Raw genomic sequence first — 11249 nt, forward strand, 5'->3', positions numbered from 1 at the left:
GATACACATATTGTTCCTATACCCCTCATGAGGTTGCTACAACCTAGCCTATGAATGAAAGTTTAAACATAGGTGCACACACAGACAGTGACACATTCAATACCACCTTGCACACTCTTGCCTGCATCTAGCTGATCAAGGGTGTAATCATCAGTCCAACAGTTGCAAACAAGAGTTGCTATTGGACAAATTCAGGTATATTTATATTTTTGCATCGTTTGCTTCCGTTAAGAAACGCTTTTCAACAAGATTGGCGGAGTGAATTCACCTCTGATCACACGTTTACTTTCTAGGAAGCCACGTTGTATTCCTTCTCGCATCTATGCGCTTTCCTCCTCTCATCTTTTCCCTTCGCTTGTGGACTTCAATGCACAACACATCAGCTATATGTGACCAGGCAAAAAAACCTTTCCAAGCCAAACCATATCATAACCGCTACACACATCCTACATCGTTATCACCATATTAGCTAAAGTCATGTCATAGTCAACATAGCTAAAATAACTGAAGCGTTAGTAAACCCGCTATAATCATGTAGTAATGTTACAGTGTATAGTCAGTAAGCAGTTACACCAGCTGGCCCCGGTGACAATAAATTAGTAAAACCAAAAGCTTACCTTGACTTGGAAGAGTTACAGTGTTGTGTTGGATAGTCATAGACAGCTAGCTAACATAGCATTCCTCTGTTTGAGCAGGGTGTTTTAGTAGGCTAAACTAGCTAGCTACATTTGCTAGCTAAGCAAGTAAAACTGAAATTGAAAAAAGGATGAAATCTCTCTCTCTTGCTTCTTAATTTTAGACTGAATTAATTTGTTTAAAATGGTTAAACTATTGTCTTTCCCTCTTTGAGTCAACTACTCACCACATTTTATGCACTGCAGTGCAGGCTAGTTGTAGCTTATGCTTTCAGTACTAAATTCATTCTCTGATCCTTTGATTGGGTGGACAACATGTCAGTTCATGCTGCAGGAGCTCTGATAGGTTGGAGAACATCCTCCAGAAGTTGTCATAATTACTGTGTAAGTCTATGGAATGGGGTGAGAACCATGAGCCTCCTATGTTTTGTATTGAAGTCAATGTACCCAGAGGAGGGCGAAAGCTAGCTGTCCTCCAGCTACACCATGGTGCTTGTCACGATCGTCGTAATGAGCGGACCAAGGCGCAGCGTGAGTATAGTTCCACATAATTTTAATCTCCGTGAAACAAACAAAACAATAAAGAAACAATGAAATGTGAAGTCATGACATGCACACAGGCAACTAAACACAAACAATATCCCACAAAACACAGGTGGGGAAATGGCTACCTAAATATGATCCCCAATCAGAGGCAACGATAAACAGCTGCCTCTAATTGGGAACCATATTAGCCCCAACATAGAAATAGACATACTAGATCACCTCCTAGTCACGCCCTGACCTACTACACCATAGAGAACCAAGGGCTCTTTATGGTCAGGGCGTGACAGTGCTACCCTACAGAATACTGTTGAGGCTACTGTAGACCTTCATTGCAAAACAGTGTGTTTTAATCAATTATTTGGTGACGTGATTATATTTAGTATAGTTTTATCTAAAAAAAAATATTTTTTTATTTTTTATGTTTCACAATTTTTATTTTTATGAAATTCACTGAGGGTCTTCCCAAAGTGAAATATTGTCAATGCTATGGCCAAGCAATACACTTCCTTGCCTCTCCATAGCTCTTCTCTGTACGGGATTCTGTCCACCATCATAAGCACATGGCCAGTTGACCACAGGAGAGTGGTCACTCTGTTTTAGGACACAGTGGTGAGGTCACTAAGTTACTGTAATAGCCTTTCACATCCCACTGAGGAATTTGGAGCTGGGAGTGTGTGTTTCTGTGTGTTTGACTGTGACAGTGGGTGCACTTGTACACTTATTTTGTCAGTGTTGGTCTGTCTGTGTCTGTGAGCCAGATGATGCTTCACCCAAATGAACATTTAACGGAAAGCTAGACTGCCCATATCCTCCAATCCAGTGCATGTGAAGACTGAGTGTCTGTTAGTGGTAAGGGCTAAATATAGCAGCCAACTCCGTTGTGTGAGTTTCTTCCTTCCGTCTAAACAGGCCACAATGCAAATCAGTTGCACTTATTACCTCTGTATGACAGGCGCCAGGGCTGATCTACCATGCAAATGATGCATCCACATACCTATTCCCATAATACAGGACTGCATTCTGGGAAGAATGACTTAGTGTAAACAGGAGTTACTGTATGCTATTGTTCTGATGCGAAGTATCTCCACCTGTCTGCCTGTTGACTGGTTCCTTGCAGATCAGACAGTCTGTGGCTGTGCAGTTGAATCACTCGTATCTGATTGTCATGGTGGAAGCAGAAACACAATAACAATGTACTGGCCTATGACTCTGCCTAGGCCCAAGGAGCCCATTCTCATATGAGGCCTTGTATTTTTACATTCTGTACATTGGAAGTTACTGTATGCTCCATCATCACTCTTTGAAAAAATGGTTCCCAAAGGGTTCTTCGGCTCTCTCCATAGGAGAACCCAAAAAGGGATCCACCAGGAACCAAAAAGGGTTCTTCAAACGGTTCTCTTATGGGGATAGGCGAAGAGCCCTTTTAGGTTCTACATAGCACCTTTTTTACCACGAGTGTAGCAGTCACCTGGGTTAAGCAAGGAAGCCATTTTGTGCCAGTGTTCATCTCATGTCACATACAGTAAATCAACATGGAAACCAGTGTGTGCCCATGTAGACTGCTTGCTATAATTCTGGCCAGGACTAGGATTTGAGTAGAATTTACAAATAGTCTATACTACATCCTAGTTATAAAAGTATAATATATTACATTGGCAGACAATAAAGTAGTATTTTCTCTTAATGAGGACAACTTTCACTTCTTTGTTTCAGTAGCTACTCACACCTACAGAAAACCCTCTGCCTCAAAACCCTTGAGCAGGCGATGCAGCCACACACTTCCTCTTTTTCATCTCTCTCTCTCTCTCTCTCTCTCTCTCTCTCTCTACCTCTCTCTCACTCTACGTCACTCTCTCTACCTCTTTCTCTCTCTACCTCTCTCTCTCTACCTCTCTCTCTCTACCTCTCTCTCTCTACCTCTCTCTCTCTCTACCTCTCTCATGTATTTCCCATCCAAGCATTGAGTTCACTGAGGCACAAAGATAAAAGCAAAACACACTATGAGAAATGTCCATGAAAGCAAATCTTCAATGTAACAAAAAATGTAAATGCATGCCTCCATGCGTGCTTCCATGACGACGCCTAGATGGCCTTCTTTATCTCACACATAATAAAGGCACAGAGTTCTGTTGGTTCAGGAAGCTGCTGATTCTCTTCATAATTAAATACTGATTGTAGTATGCAGCCTACCTATGTGATAATGAATATTATATTTCATTCACACTGGCTTTGGTTTGAAACAGCTTCACAGAATAACACAATCCCAATGAGTGTGATTCTGGTCAAGTTTAAACATCACCCTGAGAGGCCAACCTGTCGAATGTTCGACCTCCTTCATAGAAGAAGAAAGGAGGAAAGGAAACAAAAGCACTCTGGTTCCAGAGAAAATACTGAAGACAATGGAATTTGGTACATATAGTGGCTGCTGGCACACGTGTCCCGGGGTGTCTTGAAGGGATCAGGACCACAAGTGTCCCGGGGTGTCTCAAAGAGGTCAGGGCCACATGTGTCCCGGGGTGTCTCGAAGGGATCAGGACCACATGTGTCCCGGGGTGTCTCGAAGGGATCAGGACCACACGTGTTCCGGGGTGTCTTGAAGGGGTCAGGACCACATGTGTCCCGGGGTGTCTTGAAGGGGTCAGGGCCACATGTGTCCCGGGGTGTCTCGAAGGGATCAGGACCACATGTGTCCCGGGGTGTCTCGAAGAGGTCAGGGCCACACGTGTCCCGGGGTGTCTTGAAGGGGTCAGGACCACATGTGTCCCGGGGTGTCTCGAAGGGGTCAGGACCACATGTGTCCCGGGGTGTCTCGAAGGGGTCAGGACCACACGTGTCCCGGGGTATCTTGAAGGGGTCAGGACTACACGTGTCCCGGGGTATTTAGAAGGGGTCAGGATGACACGTGTCCCAGGGTGTCTTGAAGGGGTCAGGACTACACGTGTCCCAGGGTGTCTTGAAGGGGTCAGGACTACACGTGTCCCAGGGTGTCTTGAAGGGGTCAGGACTACACGTGTCCCGGGGTGTCTTGAAGGGGTCAGGACTACACGTGTCCCGGGGTGTCTTGAAGGGGTCAGGACTACACGTGTCCCAGGGTGTCTTGAAGGGGTCAGGACTACACGTGTCCCGGGGTGTCTTGAAGGGGTCAGGACTACACGTGTCCCGGGGTGTCTTGAAGGGGTCAGGACTACACGTGTCCCGGGGTGTCTTGAAGGGGTCAGGACTACACGTGTCCCAGGGTGTCTTGAAGGGGTCAGGACTACACGTGTCCCAGGGTGTCTTGAAGGGGTCAGGACTACACGTGTCCCGGGGTGTCTTGAAGGGGTCAGGGCCACCAGTGTCCCGGGGTGTCTTGAAGGGGTCAGGGCCACCAGTGTCCCGGGGTGTCTTGAAGGGGTCAGGACTACACGTGTCCCAGGGTGTCTTGAAGGGGTCAGGACTACACGTGTCCCGGGGTGTCTTGAAGGGGTCAGGACTACACGTGTCCCGGGGTGTCTTGAAGGGGTCAGGACTACACGTGTCCCGGGGTGTCTTGAAGGGGTCAGGACTACACGTGTCCCGGGGTGTCTTGAAGGGGTCAGGACTACACGTGTCCCGGGGTGTCTTGAAGGGGTCAGGACTACACGTGTCCCAGGGTGTCTTGAAGGGGTCAGGACTACACGTGTCCCGGGGTGTCTTGAAGGGGTCAGGACTACACGTGTCCCGGGGTGTCTTGAAGAGGTCAGGACTACACGTGTCCCAGGGTGTCTTGAAGGGGTCAGGACTACACGTGTCCCGGGGTGTCTTGAAGGGGTCAGGACTACACGTGTCCCGGGGTGTCTTGAAGGGGTCAGGACTACACGTGTCCCGGGGTGTCTCGAAGAGGTCAGGAATACACGTGTCCCGGGGTGTCTTGAAGGGGTCAGGACTACATGTGTCCCAGGGTGTCTAGAAGGGGTCAGGACTACACGTGTCCCGGGGTATCTTGAAGGGGTCAGGACTACACGTGTCCCAGGGTATCTTGAAGGGGTCAGGACTACACGTGTCCCGGGGTGTCTTGAAGGGGTCAGGACCACATGTGTCCCGGGGTGTCTTGAAGGGGTCAGGACTACACGTGTCCCGGAGTGTCTCGAAGGGGTCAGGACTACACGTGTCCCGGGGTGTCTTGAAGGGGTCAGGACTACACGTGTCCCGGAGTGTCTTGAAGGGGTCAGGACCACATGTGTCCCGGGGTGTCTTGAAGGGGTCAGGACTACACGTGTCCCGGAGTGTCTCGAAGGGGTCAGGACTACACGTGTCCCGGAGTGTCTCGAAGAGGTCAAGACTACACGTGTCCCAGGGTGTCTTGAAGGGGTCAGGACTACACGTGTCCCAGGGTGTCTTGAAGGGGTCAGGACTACACGTGTCCCAGGGTGTCTTGAAGGGGTCAGGACTACACGTGTCCCAGGGTGTCTTGAAGGGGTCAGGACTACACGTGTCCCAGGATGTCTTGAAGGGGTCAGGACTACACGTGTCCCAGGGTGTCTTGAAGGGGTCAGGACTACACGTGTCCCAGGGTGTCTTGAAGGGGTCAGGACTACACGTGTCCCAGGGTGTCTTGAAGGGGTCAGGACTACACGTGTCCCAGGGTGTCTTGAAGGGGTCAGGACTACACGTGTCCCAGGGTGTCTTGAAGGGGTCAGGACTACACGTGTCCCAGGGTGTCTTGAAGGGGTCAGGACTACACGTGTCCCAGGGTGTCTTGAAGGGGTCAAGACTACACTTACAGTATCATCTAGACTAAGACAAGTAGAGTTATATTCTGTTATATTATACTAACTTCTCTTATCTATTCATTATTAAATAAATAATACATATTTATTATTATTTATTTATCTATATACTATCTACTGAACTATCTCCTTCTTTTAGATCATGAGGGCTCAACCAGGGATGTTATTGGTATGGCAGAGTACGGCAGTCACTAGCTCAACACCAACAATTAAAAAAATGTTATTAAAATCACTCAATTCCAATTCATAGGCAAATGCAGTTTAGCAGTATTAGAGGCTGGCTTTAGGATCATGCAGACCTCTCAGAGCGGGCGGACAAGCTCTGTGTTTACCAGTAGTAGGGTAGGGAGCATGTTTTAGCACCATGCGGATGCCTCAGAATGGCAGGTGAACAGCGTGACTTTTCCCTCAAAACAGTGCAGAGGTTGAAGATGGCTGTAGATGTCTAGGACGCTAGGTAACTGCTGTTTGACTTGACATGAAACTACACTAGAGTTTCTAATGCCGGTGCTGAGCTAGGGCGTAGCAGCTAGCCTAATTGCTGTATGACGTGTTTGAGGTGAATGAAACTACACTAGAGTTTCTAATGCCGGTGCTGAGCTAGGGCGTAGCAGCTAGCCTAATTGCTGTATGACGTGTTTGAGGTGAATGAAACTACAGCAGTGATAATGACTGGATTCAATTTAGCTTCTTGTTGCTGTTCTCCAAATAGCATTTTAGAGATTTTATATTGTGTATAAATGTAGTAAATTAGTTTAAACTTTTTTATTTACTGCATTTCTAGACTATTTAAAAACTCTAAAGAGTGTACTGCCTTTTGCGGTGCAGGTGTGGACAACCCTCCTGTAAATCTGCTGGGTAGGTGAGATTTTGCTCCTGCGCTAACAAACCTGAGTCTGCTAATCAGCTGCCCTTCCGAACATTCATTACCCATATAAGATGGTCCCCTATGAGAGGTTGATTCTGTCTCACACAGGGAGATTAAGAGGTGGAGCATGTATACCAGTGGAGGCTGCTGAGGGGAGGACAGCTCATAATAATGGCTGGTATGGAGTAAATGGAATGGCATCAAACACATCATGTATTTGATACCATTGCATTAACTCCATTCCAGCAATGACACTCCATTCCAGCCATTACACTCCATTCCAGACATTACACTCCATTCCAGCAATTATACTACATTCCAGCCATTATTATGAGCCATCCTCCCCTCAGCAGCCTCCACTGATGTATACACACCAGAGAGGTTGAGGCTGTCTGTATCACACCGGATGGGCAGAAAGGATTTTCATAATGTTATTCCCTGCCAAGTTTATATATAATGTACATTACAAAACACCCGCTTTTGGTATTTTTTTTGTATTTTATTAGGATCCCCATTAGCTGTTGCAAAAGCAGCAGCTACTCTTGCAGGGGTCCACACAAAACATTACATATAATACAGAATGAAATAATACAGAACATCAACAGACAAGAGCAGCTCAAGGACAGAACTAAACTCAGAAAAAAAGAAATGTCCTCTCACTGTCAACTTATTTTCAGCAAACATAACATGTGTAAATATTTGTATGAACATAACAAGATTCAACAACTGAGACATAAACTGAACAAGTTCCAAAGACATGTGACTAACAGAAATGGAATGATGTGTCCCTGAACAAAGGGGGGGTCAAAATCAAAAGTAACAGTCAGTATCTGGTGTGGCCACCAGCTGCATTAAGTACTGCAGTGCATCTCCTCCTCATGGACTGCACCAGATTTGCCAGTTCTTGCTGTGAGATGTTACCCGAGTCTTCCACCAAGGCACCTGCAAGTCCCCGGACATTTCTGGGGGGAATGGCCCTAGCACTCACCCTCCGATCCAACAGGTCCCAGACGTGCTCAATGGGACTGAGATCCGGGCTCTTCGCTGGCCATGGCAGAACACTGACATTCCTGTCTTGCAGGCAATCACACACAGAACAAGCAGTATGGCTGGTGGCATTGTCATGCTGGAGGGTCATGTCAGGATGAGCCTTCAGGATGGGTACCACATGAGGGAGGAGAATGTCTTCTGTCATCCGACCATCACCCCTGGTGAGACAAAACCGCGAGTCCTGTCTGGTCCAGCGACGGTGGGTTTGTGCTCATAGGTGACGTTGTTGCCTGTGATGTCTGGTGAGGACCTGCCTTACAACAGGCCTACAAGCCCTCAGTCCAGCCTCTCTCAGCCTATTGCGAACAGTCTGAGCACTGATGGAGGGATTGTGTGTTCCTGGTGTAACTCGGGCAGTTGTTGTTGCCATTCTGTACCTGTCCCGCAGGTGTGATGTTCGGATGTACCGATCCTGTGCAAGTGTTGTTACACGTGGTCTGCCACTGCGAGGATGATCAGCTGTCCGTCCTGTCTCCCTGTAGCGCTGTCTTAGGCGTCTCACAGTACGGACATTGCAATTTATTGTCCTGGCCACATCTGCAGTCCTCATGCCTCCTTGCAGCATGCCTAAGGCACGTTCATGCAGATGAGTAGGGACCCTGGGCATCTTTCTTTTGGTGATTTTCAGAGTCAGTAGAAAGGTCTCTTTAGTGTCCTAAGTTTTCATAACTGTGACCTTAATTGCCTAAGCTGTTCGTGTCTTAATGACCGTTCCACAAGTGCATGTTCATTAATTGTTTATGGTTCATTGAACAATCATGGCAAACAGTGCTTAAACCCTTTAAAATGAAGATCTGTGAAGTTATTTGGATTTTTACAAATTATCTTTGAAAGACAGTGTCCTGAAAAAGGGACGCTTCTTTTTTTGCTGAGTTTACATAAAACATTTTTTAAAGGCACGCCTACCGTAGCCTACATATCAATGCATACACACAAACTATCTAGGTCAAATAGGGGAGAGGCGTTGTGCCACAAGGTGTTGCTTTATCTGTTTTTTTAATCCACATTTGCTGTTTATTTGAGCAATATGAGATGGAAGGAAGTTCCATGCAATAAGGTCTCTATACAAAACTGCACACTTTCTTGACTTTGTTCTGGATTTGGGGACTGGGAAAAGACCCCTGGTGGCATGTCTGGTGGGATAAGTGTGTGTGTCAGAGCTGTGTGTAAGTTGACTATGCGAACAATCTGGGATTTTCAACAAATTAATGTTTCTTATAAAAAGAGGAAGTGATGCAGTCAGTCTCTCATCAACTCTTAGCCAAGAGAGACCGGCATGCATAGTATGCATGACATTTTCCTCCCTCATGGGATACCCTTCCTGCAGGCTCATCCTGACATGACCCTCCAGCATTACAAGCCACCAGCCATACTGCTCGTTGTACCAAATACAATGCTCTTAGTTTTAGAGATGTTCAGGACCAGTTTATTACTGGCCACCCATTCCAAAACAGACTGCAACTCTTTGTTAAGGGTTTCAGTGGCTTCATTAGCTGTGGTTGCTGATGCATATATGGTTGAATCATCAGCATACATGGACACACATGCTTTGTTTAATGCCAGTTGCAGGTCATTGGTAAAAATAGAAGAGCAGAGGGCCTAGAGAGCTGCCCTGGGGTACACCACACATTGCATGTTTGACATTCGAAAACCCTCTGTGTTCTATTAGATAGATACAGTGCCTTGCAAAAGTATTCATCCCCTTTGGCGTTTTTCCTATTTTGTTGCATTACAACCTGTAATTTACATTTATTTTTATTTGGATTTCATCTAATGGACATACACAAAATAGTCCAAATTGGTGAAGTGAAATGAAAAACATAACTTGTTACAAAAATAACAACAAAAAAAACGGAAAAGTGGTGCGTCCATATGTATTCACCCCCTTTGCTATGAAGCCCTAAATAAGATCTGGTGCAACCAATTACCTTCAGAAGTCACATAATTAGTCAAATAAAGTCCACTTGTGTGCAGTCTAAGTGTCACATGATGTGTCACATGATCTCAGTATATATACACACACCTGTTCTGAAAGGCCCCAGAGTCTGCAACACCACTACGCAAGAATATGGCACCACAACAAACCTGCCAAGAGAGGGCTGCCCACCAAAATTCACTGACCAGGCAAGGGGGGCATTAATCAGAGAGGCAACAAAGAGACCAAAGATAAACCTGAAGAAGCTGCAAATCTCCACAGCGGAGATTGGAGTATCTGTCCATAGGACCACTTTAAGCTGTACACTCCACAGAGCTTGGCTTTATAGAAGAGTGTCCAGAAAAAAAAACATTACTTCAAGAAAAAAATAAGCAAACACGTTTGGAGTTCACCAAAAGTTATGTGGGAGACTCCCCAAACATATGGAAGAAGGTACTCTGGTCAGATGAGACATAAATTGAGCTTTTTGGCCATCAATGTGACGATCGTCGTAAGGAGTAGACCAAGGTGCAGCGTGTTGATCATTACATTTACATTTAAGTCATTTAGCAGACGCTCTTATCCAGAGCGACTTACAAATTGGTGCATTCACCTATAATATCCAGTAGAACAACCGCTTTACAATAGTGCATCTAAATCTTTTAAAGGGGGGGGGGTTAGAAGGATTACTTTATCCTATCCCAGGTATTCCTTAAAGAGGTGGGGTTTCAGGTGTCTCCGGAAGGTGGTGATTGACTCCGCTGTCCTGGCATCGTGAGGGAGCTTGTTCCACCATTGGGGTGCCAGAGCGGCGAACAGTTTTGACTGGGCTGAGCGGGAACTGTGCTTCCTCAGAGGTAGGGAGGCGAGCAGGCCAGAGGTGGATGAACGCAGTGCCCTTGTTTGGGTGTAGGGCCTGATCAGAGCCTGAAGGTACGGAGGTGCCGTTCCCCTCACAGCTCCGTAGGCAAGCACCATGGTCTTGTAGCGGATGCGAGCTTCAACTGGAAGCCAGTGGAGAGAGCGGAGGAGCGGGGTGACGTGAGAGAACTTGGGAAGGTTGAACACCAGACGAGCTGCGGCGTTCTGGATGAGTTGTAGGGGTTTGATGGCACAGGCAGGGAGCCCAGCCAACAGCGAGTTGCAGTAATCCAGACGGGAGATGACAAGTGCCTGGATTAGGACCTGCGCCGCTTCCTGTGTGAGGCAGGGTCGTACTCTGCGAATGTTGTAGAGCATGAACCTACAGGATCGGGTCACCGCCTTGATGTTAGTGGAGAACGACAGGGTGTTGTCCAGGATCACGCCAAGGTTCTTAGCACTCTGGGAGGAGGACACAAGGGAGTTGTCAACCGTGATGGCGAGATCATGGAACGGGCAGTCCTTCCCCGGGAGGAAGAGCAGCTCCGTCTTGCCGAGGTTCAGCTTGAGGTGGTGATCCGTCATCCACACTGATATGTCTGCCAGACATGCAGAGATGCGATTCG

This window comes from Salmo trutta, chromosome 4, assembly GCF_901001165.1.
Source record: "Salmo trutta chromosome 4, fSalTru1.1, whole genome shotgun sequence".
NCBI lineage: Eukaryota > Metazoa > Chordata > Actinopteri > Salmoniformes > Salmonidae > Salmo > Salmo trutta.